Source organism: Triticum urartu, chromosome 2A, assembly GCF_056163025.1.
Source record: "Triticum urartu cultivar PI428250 chromosome 2A, HENAU_Tu73, whole genome shotgun sequence".
In the NCBI taxonomy this organism is placed as follows: Eukaryota; Viridiplantae; Streptophyta; class Magnoliopsida; order Poales; family Poaceae; genus Triticum; species Triticum urartu.
The window spans coordinates 146,566,233-146,583,175 of NC_141874.1; positions in this window are offsets into that span (position 1 = coordinate 146,566,233).

Here is a 16,943-nt window from a genome sequence, read left to right on the forward strand (position 1 = left end):
CTTTTGTTGTTTTCTTTGGTATGGACAACACTCCTAATAGCAAAAAAGAAGTATAAAGGAATCAACAAGCTAGCACTATAGTTTGAACACAAATTTCTATATGATTATGAAAAATATACCAGCTTGTTTGCAGCAGAAGTTTTTTCTCCCTGATGTGCACTGACATTTTCAAGCAAAATTGTTTGTTCTGAACAGCATTCTTATAGCAAAATGACCAGTAGATACATAAAAATCAGAGCAATATCTTTTGAACATTTTGTATATGGTAATGGAAATATACCTTGTGTGCAGCAGAATTTATTTGGAAGGCCATTGCGGCGAACCAGGAATTATATATGTTATACGATGATGAATACATATATTGAAATCATTAAGGAATGAGCAACAAACTTACCATCTTGATTTTCGTCCGCACTAGGATCATCACAATCTGTGAAGCCTTCTTCATCATTAGTAGTTATTTCTTAGACATCAGATAATTCATTTATAGCATCCACTGACGTAAGGCCCAAAACAAGCCGAAAAATGGGGTCCATTTGATCCAAGACACCTATCTCTCTTTTTTGACAAAATCCAGTACACCTATCTCTGCCTGCCATGTTAACCATAATAGAGGTAACCGAATAGGTAGACCAACAACATCACCTGCCAAAAAAGACAAACAACATCCAATACAGAAGTTTGAGTAAAAAAATATTTTAATTCCTGGGGGTTCGATTATTTCGCAACTCAGGCAGTTGTAAAAGTTAAATTTCTCCTTATTGGTTTTGCCCCATTCTCACACATTATGTGGCTGGAGTGCAAACTATAGGCAAAGATGTGGCACATACAACATCTCATGAACCAAAGCATGAGCTTGCCTTCACAATCAGCGATTATTGCTTCATGCCTGGATCATGCCTACCCAATCAATCCGGACAGTCCACATGGAACCCGGTCCCTGGACATCTACCAACTGTTAAATATCTCCACGTCATTGATGTCGCGGAGGAAGAAATTGCTTGAACAAAATATTGATCTATTCGACCAAGCTAAGAGGAATGACATGGAAAAGCAATAGATTTATTCTGCTTACCTCCTCTGCTCAATAAATGAATAATCAGTTTTAGCTATTATAGTTGTTTCATCATGCTCCATTGTAGCAATCACCTCACCAAACTAGAAATAAAATGCAACAGTTAAGCGTGAGATAACCATCCCCATCACTAAAATAGAGTTTACAGAATGCGTGTATGAAAAGCGGGGCTCAAGGCAAAATTACTAGCAGTAACATACTATTACTTGTGTTAGTCCTTGGAGTAACTTTCAAGTCTGGCCTTCGGAGCACAAAAGATCTAGAGGTCACTGGAAACACAGAATAACTGGCATCCTAAAATATGTAATCAAACTCACCGGTCCAACAAGAGTGGAATGTCCCTCATACCTGGTTGTTAGCAGCCCTAGCACCATAAAGATATGTTCAGAACATAAGCAGAGATGATATGATGTAAAATAAATAGGAAAGATGCTTCAAATAGTACTTATAGAGAAAATTTGATAGAAGCGTTGATCTCTTCTTTGGATTCATATGTTCAGTTTACTCATTGCAAAAGTTACAATTGTTTTGTTACTGATGAGATAGACAAATTCTTATATCTGATGTCTAAGATTACCCCTTCCATGGATCCTATCAAAATTCTTATTTTTGGTGTCTCTCCCGTATTGAATAGCAATTTTTCAAATCTCCGTGTGCTATATACTGTAGTTTCGAAAACAACCTATATTGTATTTTGCATACTTTATTTAAACTTTTGATCCTATTCCTCCTTCCTAATTTCCAGGTGTCAATGTCTTCCACCAGAGCAAGCCTATACCCGTGTTGTCCGTTTGTTCTCGAAAACAAATCGAGATGAGGTAACTACGCAAAAAAAGGGAAAAACAAATCTCTCTGTATATCGATTGGTGAGTTTAAAAAACAGATGGGAACCAATACAGAGGGCATGAATGGCAGCAATGAGATGGGATAAGGAGCAGCACACTAACTACATGAACTCGCAGGATTGTTTGCCACCACGTATCAGCCGGATCTGGAGAATCTGCCAGCTAGATTTGCCTTGCAAGAGATCTGAATTGATTAGGAGAACAGATCAGCAGAGTAGGAAGCAAGAGAGGATGGATTGTGGGAGAGTGGGTCAGGAACTAACCTTGATCAGCTCGTGGTGATGCTTCCGCCACTGGCCGCCAGGCATGCAATGAATCTAGTAGGAGGCGAGGAAGGAAGCCGTGTTGATACGGGGGAGGTTTCCGATTTTATCTGCGTAGTTACCTCATCGTGATCTGTTTGACTAGTGTTAGTCTCCGTCTTGGATTCCTATCATAGGTGGGGCCTCGGTAATGAAGCGCGTGTATTTAATTAATAATTTTCCAGATTATTTTCTATTGGCGGGAGAGAATGGAGGGAAAGGTAGAAATTGGAGCGATACCAAAAAATAAATACAAGGGTGTCTAACAATTTGAAGCCAAACAAATTATAATTTTTTCCCTAAAAAAGTGCAATATGGGTGAAGTAAAAATGAATACTATTGCTCAAACAATAGAAAAAGTTAATCCAGAAACAACAAATTTCCTAGCTTGCAAGTTCCGACCTACATGTATAATTGTCATCCAAAATCACTAGTCCATCATATCCAAGATCACTAGTTGTCGCTCACACGCAACCCGTCCGTCCAGATCGGACGTTGCGTGAGGAGGAGTTGCCCTTACCAGCACACAACCATCGTGCACACTAAGATGACGGCGGCAAGTAAGCGACGCTGCATCAGTAGCACAACGCGGCAATTCCACCAAGGAGGAGGTGCCGCCGGCGAACACGAAGGCGAGCGGCCACCTCCTCCACTACCTCAGTGGTCCCGGTAGCGCCGACTCCTCAGCACAAGACATCATGTCGTCTGAGGAGAGGGCAATGAGGCAGATGGCATAGTAGGAGCGGCGCAACATGACAAGTGCGTCAAGGAGGAGGCGCCGCTTCCTTGTCACTGTCCATCATGCCAGCTCGGAAGAGGGCGAGGCGGGCGGCGCGATAGGAGTGGCGCAATGCGAGAAATTTATCAAGGAGGAGGTGCCGCTGGCAATCGGAAAGGCCACGGCCAACTACTATACTACCTCGGTGGTCGTGGCGGGGTCGACTCCTTGTCACAAACAATCGTGTCAGCAGAGGACAGAGTGGTGATGCAGGTGGCACGGCAGGAGTGGCACAACGATGCAACTCCATCAAGAAGGAGGTGCCGGTGGCAATCGCGAAGGCGCACGGCGATCTCCTCCACTACCTCAATGGCTGAGGTGTCATGGACTCCTCATCACGGGCTATCATGCCGGTTGAGGAGAGGGCAGTCAAGCAGGAGGCTCTCTTGGAAAAGGTAGTGCCTAGGAGGCGCTTAGGCATGCTTAGGCGCTAGGCGATGGCCAGATGGCTCACCTAGGGCATAACTGGCAGTCTAGGCAGGGCAAGCAAGAAATTGTCTACCCAATCCAGAAATCATGTCATATTGCACCGGTATGGTAAATGGACCATACTCCAATGGCAGTAGCTATTAGTTAAGTTATTTATATGCCCTAAATTAGTATCAATACAAATATAATAACCATAGATACACCTTAATTGTAAAACCTTATTACCTCCTAGGTTGTGCCTTAAGCACCACCTAGGCACTGGGCGAAGGCCAACCGCTATACGTTAGCCTAGTTTTTTAGTTAAACAAACAAAATGTCGTCCATTTTATGTAAATTATGTATGAAATTCATTGAATTCTATCGTGTCCGATAAAATTCGTCCGGTTCATTCTAATTTGTTTTGAATGGATTCAAATACTGTTGGACGGAACTATCTGTGGACGAGGGGAAGGAGATACTCCCTCCAGTCCTTTTCACTCCACATATGAGATTTGCCTGAAGTCAAATTTCATAAAGTATGACCAATTTTATAGAAAAGAATATCAACATTCACAATGCAAAATCTATACCCTTAGATGGGTCACTAATTTAGTTTTCCTATTGTATAACTTTAGTGTTATAGATCTTAATAGTTTTTGATATAAAAATGATCAAACTTTATGAAGTTTGACTTCAGACAATTCTTATATGTAGAGTAAAAAGGACCAGAGGGAATATTTACAAAAACTTTGAAATGTACCTTCTCATAGTTTTTATATAAATATGATAATAGGGCAATGGCTTATATTATACTCCCTCTGTCCCACAATATAATAACGTTTTTCAAACTAACATAGCTTAAAAAATGTTCTTATATTATGGGAAGGAGGGAGTAGAAATTTTCTCAAATTTTATGATGAATTCCCAAAACGTAGTACTTTTTTTAATTTTCAAAATAAGGAATTGTCAGACAATTATCTTGAGTTCGAAATTGTTGTTGATGTAGGACTTGAAGAAGAGCCGCAGTAGCGATCCGCAGTAGGAGAGCATTGAGAGGAGCAGTAGAGAGGAAGACTAGGACAGTCACACGTACAAATCTTCTTGTCCGAATTATTACATGGACATAAAAGAAAAAATAGCAAATAACACTAATGAATTTGTCACTTCAACAAGGCTCCACATTTTCAGATAGGTGACTTTTCCATTATCCATCAAACCTGCATGTAGAAGCAATAGAGTAGTAAGTTTCATGTGCGAAATTTGTACACCAAATTCTAAACCATTTCCTAACAATGGTAAACTTGACATCCAACATCACAGAATGACAGTAAATTTGTGAACACGTAGTACAGCTACATAAAATCTGTGAACACATAGTGCATCACAAGCAGTAAATAGTATATCTAGCCTTCACCTCTTTTATGCCTCTTGTACGACAGCAGCTAGCAAGTTCAAATAGTCCAATTCAATTGTTGATCGATTGAATTTTCATCATGATACAACACCAGAAGCAGCTGCCAAAGTTCAGCTAGTCCCAAACTCCTAGAACCATGTTGTACAATCTGAATTCTTTGATCTCACAATTCACTACATGCAAAAATATTCTAAACATATGACAATCAACTATACACAAACAAAAAACAAGGACTTCTTTTTCTTGGTTGGTTGATAGAAATCGGCAAGGAGCTAAGGTGAGATGAACACAATAAACACTCAAGCCAAATAAAACAAAAGCATTGATCTTCCATGAAATAGAGAGGCTAAACTGAGAGGCATTCACATGTTAAGGGAAAGAAATGGAAATCAACGATAAGTTTAATCAAGGTGCATCAGAGTGACATCTTTGTGCATTTTCGAACTATTGTCCACTTGAGTTTCAGAAAATACTGTGAAATAGATATAATAGTCTTGTCAACAAATGATATAAGTGTATGTACTCCCACAGATTTGATATAGGTCCAAGTATTACTCTTAACACATAAAAATATAGAGGTTCATGTAATCATCTCTCATCTTGTCCCCTGTTATTCAAATTTGGATAAAAAAATCAACAGTGGATTCGGAGTACTACTTGATATAGATTCTCAAAGTCGTTGTTTAGTTTAGTAGACATCTGTTATATTTTTTAAACACTCTTGTACATTTGCTTTATAAGAATATAATCTTTGCCTTGTTATTATTATTGATGTGCTCCATTCCTGGACACTGTTCTGTTATTACCTTAGAAGAGTCATGTACATACATGTTCTTTTTTATGTTGCAAATTAGGGTCCTTGTTCTGAGTATTCTCACTTGTATGTCTTACTCCCATATATACATGGACTCTATACTAAAAATATAACTTTAAATGTTATTAGTTTCGCAGTGGATATGACAATAAGGGATCACATTTACAAATAGAAGGGAGGAGTACTAGGACTTTGTACACTTTTGCTTAGGTCAACCAACTTTCTAATCATGATTGCCTGAATTACTTACATTTTCCTTTTGAAAAATCATGTCACATTTTCAGTGACTTGTAACCCATAATAAATGTTACAGAAAAATCGCCGATGTTTGTGATTGCAGGTACACAAGGAAAGACTGAAGCTGGGGGAGATCACACAGTTCAGTGAGATGCTATTATGTGTTGGTCATGATGTACTCAAATTAAAAATATTGTGTCTTTGAATATTTACAGTCCCAAACTCCTGAGTATTTCTGAAACTTCAACCATAATATCTAACTATGGATGTACCCCTTGTCGGATTTCGGGTTCCGACAGACCCTTGAGGTTCGAACACTGGGGTGCACGCGGAGATTTCGCCTTCTACCTACCTGCACCCCTCTGCCTCGCTAAGATCTAAGCTATGGAAAGAACGGCACAAGAGACACAGGGTTTATACTGGTTCGGGCCACCGTTGTGGTGTAATACCCTACTCCAGTGTGTGGTGTGGTGGATTGCCTCTTGGGCTGATGATGATGAGCAATACAAGGAAGAACAGCCTCGCGAGGGTCTGTTCTTGGCTGAGGGGATGAACTGCTAGGAGGAGTTCAGTCACCCCTCTCTCTCTCTCTCTCTCTCTCTCTCTCTTCTCGATTCTCTCTCTCTGATTTCGATTTCGATCCCAGCTTGTTTCTGGGTTGGCCGATTCTCGATCTCCCATCCCCTGGGGGTGGCTAGTCCTATTTATAGGCAAAGGCCCTGGGCCTCTTCCCAAATATTGAGCGGGAAGGGCGCCAACAATTGGCCATTTTGAAGGGGAACATCTGGTACACTTATCCTGACTAAAGTTGGTCCTCGCCTGCCAAAGGCTCTGGTGGTGACGCTGGCTTGGGCTCCACAATGACTTCCTCCCTGCCATTGGACTGGTCTTGGTCTCGTTGCACCGAAACGGGTGCCTTTGCTTGATGCTCTCGCCTGCGCTTGCTCCCTTTGCACCAAAGAGGAAAGAAGGACACTGCGCGGGCTGGCGCCCGCCTGGCACCCTTGGTCGTCATGGCTTGCGTCACGGGCACCTCGTGAGGTACCCCGCCTTGATCCCTCCGCCTCCTTGCGAGCCAGCCTGATGAGGCCGTGCTTGAGGAAGCTCCGTGTCGTCCGCCCCGCAAGGCTTGGCCCCTCATGAGGGTCTTGGGTCTGTGTTGCTGTAGATGGGCCATGCTGGGCCCCTCTTTGAGCCACGCCGCAGGCCGCAGGCAGGAAAGTCTGGGGACCCCCGTTCCCAAAACACCAATAGTAGCCCCCGGGCCCAAGGCGCGCCCGGACTTGGCCGTGCAGGGAGGCGAAAGGGCAAGAGCGAAGCGCCGCGGGCCCTAACAGCCTGCGGCCTTGGGTGCCGCATGGCGGTTGATTGGACGTGGGCGGCACTGTTCCCCCACGCCCCCTTATTTTGCGCCATGCTAGGCGGACTCGTAGTCATACACAGTCGCTCCCCTTTCTGTTGCTCGAGCGCCCTCTGTCCTTCCTCCTCTCGAACTCCAGCTTCTGTTTTCAACCCAATCTCGAACCTTCCCCCCTCTTCCCATCGCCATGGCTCCGACGAAGAAGGGAAGAGGGAAGAAACCCATGCCTCCGCCTTGCTCGCCGCCGTTGGAGGCCCTCGCCGAGGGCTTGGGCAAGGTCAGCTCGGCTCTGGCCACTATCTTCAATGAATGCGGGAGGACGACGGCCTGGCCCGCGTCCCACTTCTCCATCGATAGGATAGTCACCAAGGTCCCGTATTTTGCCGACGCCCTGTGGGCGGGTCTAGTTCCCCCCTTTTCTGATTTCTTCAATGCCGTGCTTTCCCACTATCAGATCCACATGATGCATCTGGGTCCTGAATCCATCACCCTCCTTTCGGTCTTCGCCTTTGTTTGCGAGGCAATGATGGGCATCCTTCCTTCGGTTGCCTTGCTGCGCCACTTCTTCTCTCTGCGCCTTGTCGACCCTACCCAATGCTGGGCGTGCATGAGCTTCGTTGCCGCGTCTGAGACAGCGGCCTCAGGGATTGACTTCAGGCTCCCTCTGCCCGCGGCTGGGTTCCACGAGCGGTGGCTGTATGTGGATGCAGGGGTGCCCAGCCCCCTGCTATCGGAGCCAACTTCGCCTGCTGTCCCCAATTTGGGCTGGGGCCAGGAGACGCTTGAGAGCCCCCGGCTCGTCTTCGTCTGGCACCGCTTCGCGTTCTTGAGGTCGCTTGGCGTGACAGCACCCAAGGTGGTGAAGGAGTTCTTGCTACGCCGCGTTGCTACTCTCCAACGCCACTCCCGTCGGATGTGGGCCTTCAGCGGGCATGATGATCGTATGAGGCTCTAGGAAGAGGACCTGACGCCTGAAGTGCTGAGGACAGTGCTCTTGATCCTGACTGGGGACCCCATCCCTGGCAGCATCCAGCAGGGAGGGGCCTTGCTGTACCTCTGCCAGAACAGGGGCGATTTTGTGAATCAGATGCCTATCTTTGATGAGTGGGGGCCGCACCCCGCCGGCCTCCAGGGGCCTCGCGAGAACCCAGTGATGGTGACTGTCCTTCCAGTCGGCCAAGGCGACTCTTCCTCAAGTGGCGGAGTAGGGAGGCATGAGGCGCCAGAGGCCGAGGGGGCTCCCGGCGGGGTCACGGCGCCGGGCGGTGCTCATGAGGGAGCAGCTCTTGGGGCCCGTGCCGCTGAGGCTGAGGGTGGCAAGCAGCTGCCCTCAGTGCCTGCGACTGAGGCCCCTGAGGCTCCAGCCGCTTCTCTTGGCGAGGCGATTGGCAGCGCGCATCAGGCAGGCGCCCCTGACACGGATCGCCTTGACGCTCCGTCTACGTCGCAGGTTGATCCCTGCGCTCAACTCTTGGGCCGCTTCCGCGTGGACTTTGAGGCCCTCCGGAAGAGAAGGGAGGCCCTGGGCGATGATTACCCTTGTCGCCTGCTGAAGTGTAGGAAGTACTTCGCCACTAATGAGTAAGCCTTCTCCTTTCCCAGCTCCCGATCCTTCTGTTGCTTTTACTAATCCTTGCTCCGCAGGCCCCATCGAGCCGAGCTCGCGGAGATGGCTGAGGTGTCGTCTCCCTTGGCTTCGCCCCCTCCACCGTCCTCAAGCGCTCCGAGCAGCAGAGCCCTTGAGGTGAGGGCGATCGGAGAGGCGAACCGTCCCGAGGCGCATCGTGGCCCTGCGCACCTCGCGATCCTCCTTCGCGGGCCTTCTCGTGGCATAGCCAGCCTGCCATGGGCTTCTCTCCTGGTCGTGGACTGCGATTGGCTGAGGCGCTCCCTGCGCTCTTCATCTGGGGACGGGCTGGCTCCAGGCCGGGCTTCTGGCATGGCGTGCCCGGCCGTCGCGAGGGTGCCAGCCCCCTGCCCGGAGGGGGAGTGCTGATTCGTGGCCCCCGGCTCTTGCTCGGGGCAGATGATGGTGTGGAAGATGTGCTCGAGCGCGCCCGGGAGCGTCGCGCTCTTCGCCAAGGATTCCTTCGAAGGGCGGCTGACGCGGTGAGCCTGCTTGGTGAGGAGCTTGCTGATGAAGATGCGTGCCTTGAGGCCGAGGGCCAGCGCCTGGCTGCAGAGAGGCACGAGCTGGAGGGAGCCATCGCCCTTGCACGCCGTCAGCGCGATCTTGACAACGCAGAGGCCAAGGCGTCGCTGGTGGCCTCTCGGGAGGCCCGATCTTGGACCGCTGAGGAGGCCCGGGAAGCTGACCGGCGGTGAGAGGCGGCGGAGGAGCGGGCTCGGGAGCTCCTGGCCTGGTGCCACTCACTAGAGGAGCAAGTGGAGCTGTGCGAGGCAGCCCTCGCGTTGATGAAGGTGGCCTCTGGCGACCCAGTAGAGCTCCAGAAGCGTGAGGAGGCGCTGACACTGGAAGCCGCCGAACGTGCCCGCGAGTACGAGCGTCTGGAGACGAGGGAGCGCTTGGTGACGCAGGCGGAGGATGATGTCGCTGCACGGGAAGCCTGTGTCCTGGAGGAGGTCGGACGTCGGGTGGCGATGGCGCGCTTGAACCTCGAGCACGAGTTCGAGGAGAGGCTGGAGTTGATCCGGGCCGAGGCTGAAGGTAGGACTACTGCCTTGAGGGCCAAGCTAGAGTAAGCGACGCGGCGGGCCGATGCTTTTCAGGCCGCCCTTGAGGTAGCGCAAGGGGAGTCAACCACCTCCCAGGCTGAGGTGCTCCTTCTTTGCCAGCGGGTGGAGGAGGCTGAGGTCGTCGCGCGCCAGAATGCGGACGAGATACGTCAGCGGCGGATCCTGGAGCATGAGCACGGCCCCATGCTCACCACGCTCCGGGAGAGAGCCAACACAGCCTTGGGAAACATCTGCGAGGCGGCTGTTGGTGAGCCGCACGCAGTCAACTACACCGGCAACCTTCAGTTCTTCACCGACATGGTGACGCAGCTGGAGGCGTGGTCGGTCAGGGCCGACAGCTTGGTGGAGGAGAGGAGCCGCGCCCTGCTCGGGCGCGCCTTTTCTCGCGTCTTCAGCCATCTCCGGAACATGGATCCCCACTTCGATTTCGACGCCGCCATCGCCCCAATCCGCCAGGCCGTCCGAGACGACCTGGCGCACTAGGTGGAAGACAATGTGGATGCTCTTGTCTGGGCCTTCGCTTCAGACAACGACGGTGTGATCGTGGCTGCCGACGAGGGCGGTGTGGTGAACGGCCCTGACGCTGCTGGCGGCGACGCAGACAGCGATGGCGAGTTTAGCGACGCCAGCAACGGTTCGGGTGGTGCTCCTGAGGACGCATTGGGGGATTTATCCGACTGATCATGCATCGTTCCTATTTCCTTACCCTGCATGAATAGAACTCAGGTTTTGGCCTGATGGCTATGAGAGCATTTTGGAGGGGGAGCCCCTCATGTAAAACTTGTGTTCTTCGTACTAGTAGACGTTACATTGCCCATGCGCCCGCGCCAAGTGGTTGGCCTAAGCGACGCGCTGGTCGGCTAGTTTACCTTTGTCCCGTGCGGGCCCTGAGGTAGCCTGTGGGACGCTGTGGTGTCCCGAGTGTTCCCTGATCGAATCTGTAGGATCTGCAGTAAAAAAACCTCCTGAGAGGACGCGGCAGTCTGGGCTGCGCGCAAGCTAGGCCTGACCCGGCTCGCGAGGGGCTCACGAGGGGAGGCAGCTGAGGCGAAGTGGTAACCAAAACGCGAGAAATTGCTCGAACGAGACTAAGCACCCCTTCCCCGAACACATGCAAATCTCAAATTCGAATCCAACTTAAATCCAGCGGGGGAAAGCGACAACCAAAGGGAAAAGCAACGAAAGCAGACAAAAGGCCGCGTCCGGCACCTAATCTAGTCTTGGACGTCTTCTCACCAGCGCGGAGCTAAGTGCTGCCACTAGGGGTGGGAGGGAGCCCCAGGGCCTGAGGCCGGCACCCCTGAGACTTCGGGGCGTGTACAGCCCCACTCATTATTACGTGAGAGTGTCACGGGACGGCGAGCTTCACAGGCACTGGGCCTTCTTCACAGGTACTAGCCTTAATTCATATCGCCAGACGAGGGCCCCACCTTGCGCCACACTCTAGTGCCATCAACAACGACCGGAAACCAGGACGCCGCCGATGGGGTAGAGCGGTCGATAGCGGTTCCCCCGACGACCACGGGTCCTCTGCCAGGGGCAGGCCCTGAGGCACCTCCCCAGCAGAGGGCCTACCTCCTGAGAACACCTTGCTCCGAATGCCGCGGTGGTGATGTCGGATCTCGGCCCCTCTCCTGCAGCCCCCTGCGCCGTCCTCCCGAGGGGTAGGAGACTGTGGGAGCGGGGCAGCTGCTCGCTGTGGCGACCTGCACCTCCTGCGATTCATGATTAACGTATGCCTGCTCCTGAGGAATTAGCGGTACCCGATAATTGTTGCCTCCAGCATGGCCAGTGGGACCGTCCCGGGGCTCCTGGAAGGGCTCAGCTTCTGGCGCCTCGTCCCCCTAGCTTGGGCTGAGGAGTGAGCCTTGTTCGCCCTCGTGAGGGTGTCCTTGGTCCATCATGAGGGGCACGTATTCTTCTAGCGCCGTCATCCCGAAGGCCATGCCGTAGTGCTCCGCGTGCCACGCAGCTCTGCTTGACGCGCCCACCATGGGGTGGTAGCGCGGCTGTCCACTGGGACCGTGGGTCGCGTCGAGTCCTTCTTCTTCACGGACCGGGAGCGGGGGCAGCACCGCCGCCGGTCCGGTGCCGACAGCTTTGCTAGCGTTGGAGTAGCCTTGGAGCCCGCGGACGCACGCGGAGCCCCCGCGCGGGCCGCCCTGGGCTTGAGATGGGAGCTGGGTGAAGAAGGGGTGAGCCCTCGAGGCGGCGAAGCCCAGGAGCTCTGCCACCCGCTCAAGCAGCACGTCGCGGCCGCCCTCCAGCAGCCTGCACTACAGCAGCTCTCGGGCCACCGTGAGCACAGCCCTCGAGTTCGCCTGCTCCCGGCGGGTGTACGGTGTCGTGGTCGCGGCGTGATTGGAGGCCCTTGCTGCCGACCGCGCCTGCCGCGGTGTGACAGCTGTCGAAGCATGTCCGCGTCGCCCGCGGCCCGCAGCGCCCTGCGGACAGCAAGCTGCCTGGGGCATGGGGTCGCCCGAGGCGAGCGGCTCTGCACGGGCGGGCCACGCCGCCCATGGATCTGGGTTCCCCGCCTGGTCGCCGGACATGGTCATGATGACGTGACGGGACACGAAGCGGTAGAAGGTGGATTCCGGCGCACCCCTACCTAGCGTGCCAAATGTCATATTTCGGGTTCCAGCAGACCCTTGAGGTTCGAACACTGGGGTGCGCACGGAGATTTCGCCTTCTACCTACCTGCACCCCTCCGCCTCGCTAAGATCTAAGCTATGGAAAGAACAACACAAGAGACACAGGGTTTATACTGGTTCGGGCCACCGTTGTGGTGTAATACCCTACTCCAGTGTGTGGTGTGGTGGATTGCCTCTTGGGCTGATGATGATGAGCAATACAAGGAAGAACAGCCTCGTGAGGGTCTGTTCTTGGCTGAGGGGATGAACTGCTAGGAGGAGTTCAGTCACCCCTCTCTCTCTCTCTTCTCGATTCTCTCTCTCTCTGATTTCGATTTCGATCCCAGCTTGTTTCTGGGTTGGCCGATTCTCGATCTCCCATCCCCTGGGGGTGGCTAGTCCTATTTATAGGCAAAGGCCCTGGGCCTCTTCCCAAATATTGAGCGGGAAGGGCGCCAACAATTGGCCATTTTAAAGGGGAACATCTGGTACACTTATCCTGACTAAAGTTGGTCCTCGCCTGCCAAAGGCTCTGGTGGTGACGCTGGCTTGGGCTCCACAATGACTTCCTCCCTACTGTTGGACTGGTCTTGGTCTCGTTGCACCGAAACGGGTGCCTTTGCTTGATGCTCTCGCCTGCGCTTGCTCGCTTTGCACCAAAGAGGAAAGAAGGACACTGCGCGGGCTGGCGCCCACCTGGCACCCTTGGTCGTCATGGCTTGCGTCACGGGCACCTCGTGAGGTACCCCGCCTTGATCTCTCCGCCTCCTCGCGAGCCAGCCTGATGAGGCCGTGCCTGAGGAAGCTCCGTGTCGTCCACCCCGCAAGGCTTGGCCCCTCATGAGGGTCTTGGGTCTGTGTTGATGAAGATGGGCCGTGCTGGGCCCCTCTTTGAGCCACGCCGCAGGCCGCAGGCAGGCAAGTCTGGGGACCCCCGTTCCCAGAATGCCGACACCCCTACTTACACTATATTCTATGAATATTTGTATCAAATATTCCTTGAAAAACTGAATTCGAAGATGAATGTTTACTTAGTGCAATGCTTACACTACATTCCCTGAATATTTCAAGCATTCGCTGTACAAACTAAATTCATTGATGAATGTTTACTTAGTGCAACGTTTAAACTGTATTCCTGTACAAATTCTGTTTATTCCTTGACCAACCGAACAACAATGAAGTGGACAGGGATTAGGAGGGATAGGGGACAAACCCCAACAGGGATTAGAGTAACAGAAAGAGGTTTCACTCAAACCCCATGTTGATCAATTCCCTCTTGGGAACAAATCCCAAACAACTGAACAGAGCCTAGGTGGCACATTACATCTCTGAAATTGTAACAAGCCCGAAGCTCCTCTCTCTCAGATGATTTGATCGCAGAGACAGGGGAATGGATCCATCTCTCATACCTGATGGTCCATCCGCTTAATCATCTACCAAATCCCCCTACAACCCATGGTCATGTCCTGAGGTGGCTATGAATAAGGTGACTGGATGAGAGGAGACAGGAAGGAGGATACCTCGGAGGCCAATATCGATGTCGTACACGGTGAGGGAGAAGAAGGGCAACCAGTGGGCAGGTTGGATGGGCAGCCAGAGGAGCAGAGGCCATTAGCACACGACTTGCATCTTTCCTACCACTGCCTTGCTGCTTCTCCCTTCGCTGCCCACAAAGCCAGCGCTGCCCTGTCCGTCGCCGCCTTCCCGTCGCTCCCCAGACCGTCATCGCTTTCCCGCCACTCCCCAGTCCGTCGCCACCTTCCCGCCGCTCCCCTGTCCGTCGCTGCCTTCCCGCCGCTTCCCAGACGGCCAGGCCGTCGCCGCCCCCCCCCCCCCTGCCCAGCCGCCTTCTTTCCTTCCCGCTCGGTGAGAGAAAATTGGATGATTGATTTGTTTCGTAGTAGACCTAGATCGATCCGGACTTGAAGGTGAATATCAATCTGGATCAGAGAAAAAAAATGGTGGACTTCGCGCGATTTGGTTTTGCTCGGACGGTTAGCACATATTTCTGCGCCACGTGTCCCTAAAAAAAATTTTGCACCACATTCATAATGTCTACCGGCGTGACTAATTAATTTTTTTGTGCTGAATTAAATTTCTATTTTTAATTATGTATATTTGCAGTCTTTTAATAGATACAATTTGCAACCAATACATGGAAACATATAAGATGTGTTGCACCACGACAGAGTCACGAGCTGCAATCTGCAACACATATGCTACACCATTTATATGTGTATCTACTATGAATTTTGCAACAAATAGTCAAAATGATGTAAAATATGTGTTGCTTTATAGAGGGTATCCTTGTAGTGTAACAAGAAGGATTTCTGTCGCCGTTGCCGAGGATATCTATGCCAAGCCGAGACATACCAAGTACCCATCATAAACTCTCATCTCTTGCATTACATTATTTTCCATTCGCCTCTTGTTTTCCTCTTCCCCACTTCTAAAACGATTTCCAAAAAGATTTGCCTTTTTTCGCCCTTCTTCCGTTCGATCTTGTGTTACCATGTGCCTTCTTCTTTCTTGCATCTTTGCTTGCTAAGAGTTTATGGATCCTCATCCGCTTGCTAATCTTTTTAAGAGATCCAATTACGGTGAACCAATTGCTAGTGAGTTTTGTGCACTAGATTATCTTTATGAAGTTTTGCTTGAAATTCGTGAATCTGAAAATTGTGATGAAGTACTTTATGAAGTGATTCACAATAGATCTTTGAATAAAAAGCATGATTGCAATGATGTTATTATAAATTATATTTAATGTCAATTGTGCTAATAATATGCAAAACCCTAAGCTTGGGGATGCTAGTTTTGCTATGTCCACTACTTGTTGCAATGATCATGATTGGGGTGATTCTTCTTATGATCTTGAAAATTTATTTAAGCCCCATGATGAATATGAGAATGATAATAGTGTTTGCAATAATATTGAAAGTGGTTTTAGAAGAGTGTCAACTTTAGATCCCACATATCTGGTGAATGTTCAATCTTATGAAATTTTTGATAAAAGTGGGTTTGGAGAGGTCATGACTTTAGCTAATGTTAATCCCACAATTTTGGAAGAGTGTCAACTTTGCATGCATGTGGACCGTGTTGAAAATATTTTATGTGATAGCTATTTTTTTGAATTTTCTTATGACCCCACATGTAATTATTATGACAGAGGAAAATATGATTGTAGAAATTTTCATGTTACTAAATCACCTCTCGTTATCTTGAGATTGCTATTGTTTCTTTCCGCTTCCTTGCATATGCTAGTTTTTGCTTGCTATGATAATTTGTCTGCCTATAAGATGCCTATGCATAGGAAGTATGTTAGATTTAGATGTGTTTGTCACGTGTTTTATGATGCTCTCTTTGTGCTTCAATTCTTGTATTTCATGTGAGCATCATTGAAATCATTATGCCTAGCTAGGAGCGTTAAACGATAGCGCTTGTTCGGAGGCAACCCAATTTTATTTTTGTTTCTTGCTTTTTGTTCCTGTTTAGTAATAAATAATTCATCTAGCTTATGTTTATATGTGGTTTTATGTTTTTAATTAGTGTTTTTTCCAAGTAGAACCTTTGGGAAGACTTGGGGGAAGTCTTTGTGATCTTTCTGTAAAAAACAGAAACTTTAGCGCTCACGAGATTAGCTGCCATTTTTTACTGGAGAGTGCGATTAGGTTGATTCTTTTTGCAGATGATTAACAGACAAATTCCTCACGTCCGCCAATTTATTTCAGAATTTTTGGGGTTTCAGAAGTATTCTAAACCTACATATTACTACAGACTGTTCTGTTTTTGACAGATTCTGTTTTTCGTGTGTTGTTTGCTTATTTTGATGAATCTATGGCTAGTATCGGGGGGTATGAACCATAGAGAAGTTGTAATACAGTAGGTATAACACCAATATAAATAAAGAATGAGTTCATTACAGTACCTTGAAGTGGTGGTTTGTTTCCATCATATAAGTGTCCGATCTACAATTCTAGTTTCCTATTTACTTTCTTTTGCAATCTTTTACTTTATGTTCCATAAAGCAAAAAATACCAAGAATATTACTTTACCGTTTATCCATCTCTATCAGAACTTACTTTGCGAATAACCATGAAGGGATTGACAACCCCTTTGTCGCGTTGGTTGCAAGTTAGTGTTTGTTTGTGCAGGTATTAGGTGGCTTGTCGCGTTGTCTCCTACTGGATTGATACCTTGGTTCTCAAAACTGAGGGAAATACTTATGCTACTTTGTTGCATCACCCTTCCCTCTTCAAGGGAAAAACCAACGCATGCTCAAGAGGTAGCATCAGGCACCCGCCTCTCGTCCTCCTGGCGAGAGGAGGACCATGACCCTATGCCTTCTGGGCTGGGCTGACTACATGGGTCGGCTACATGTAA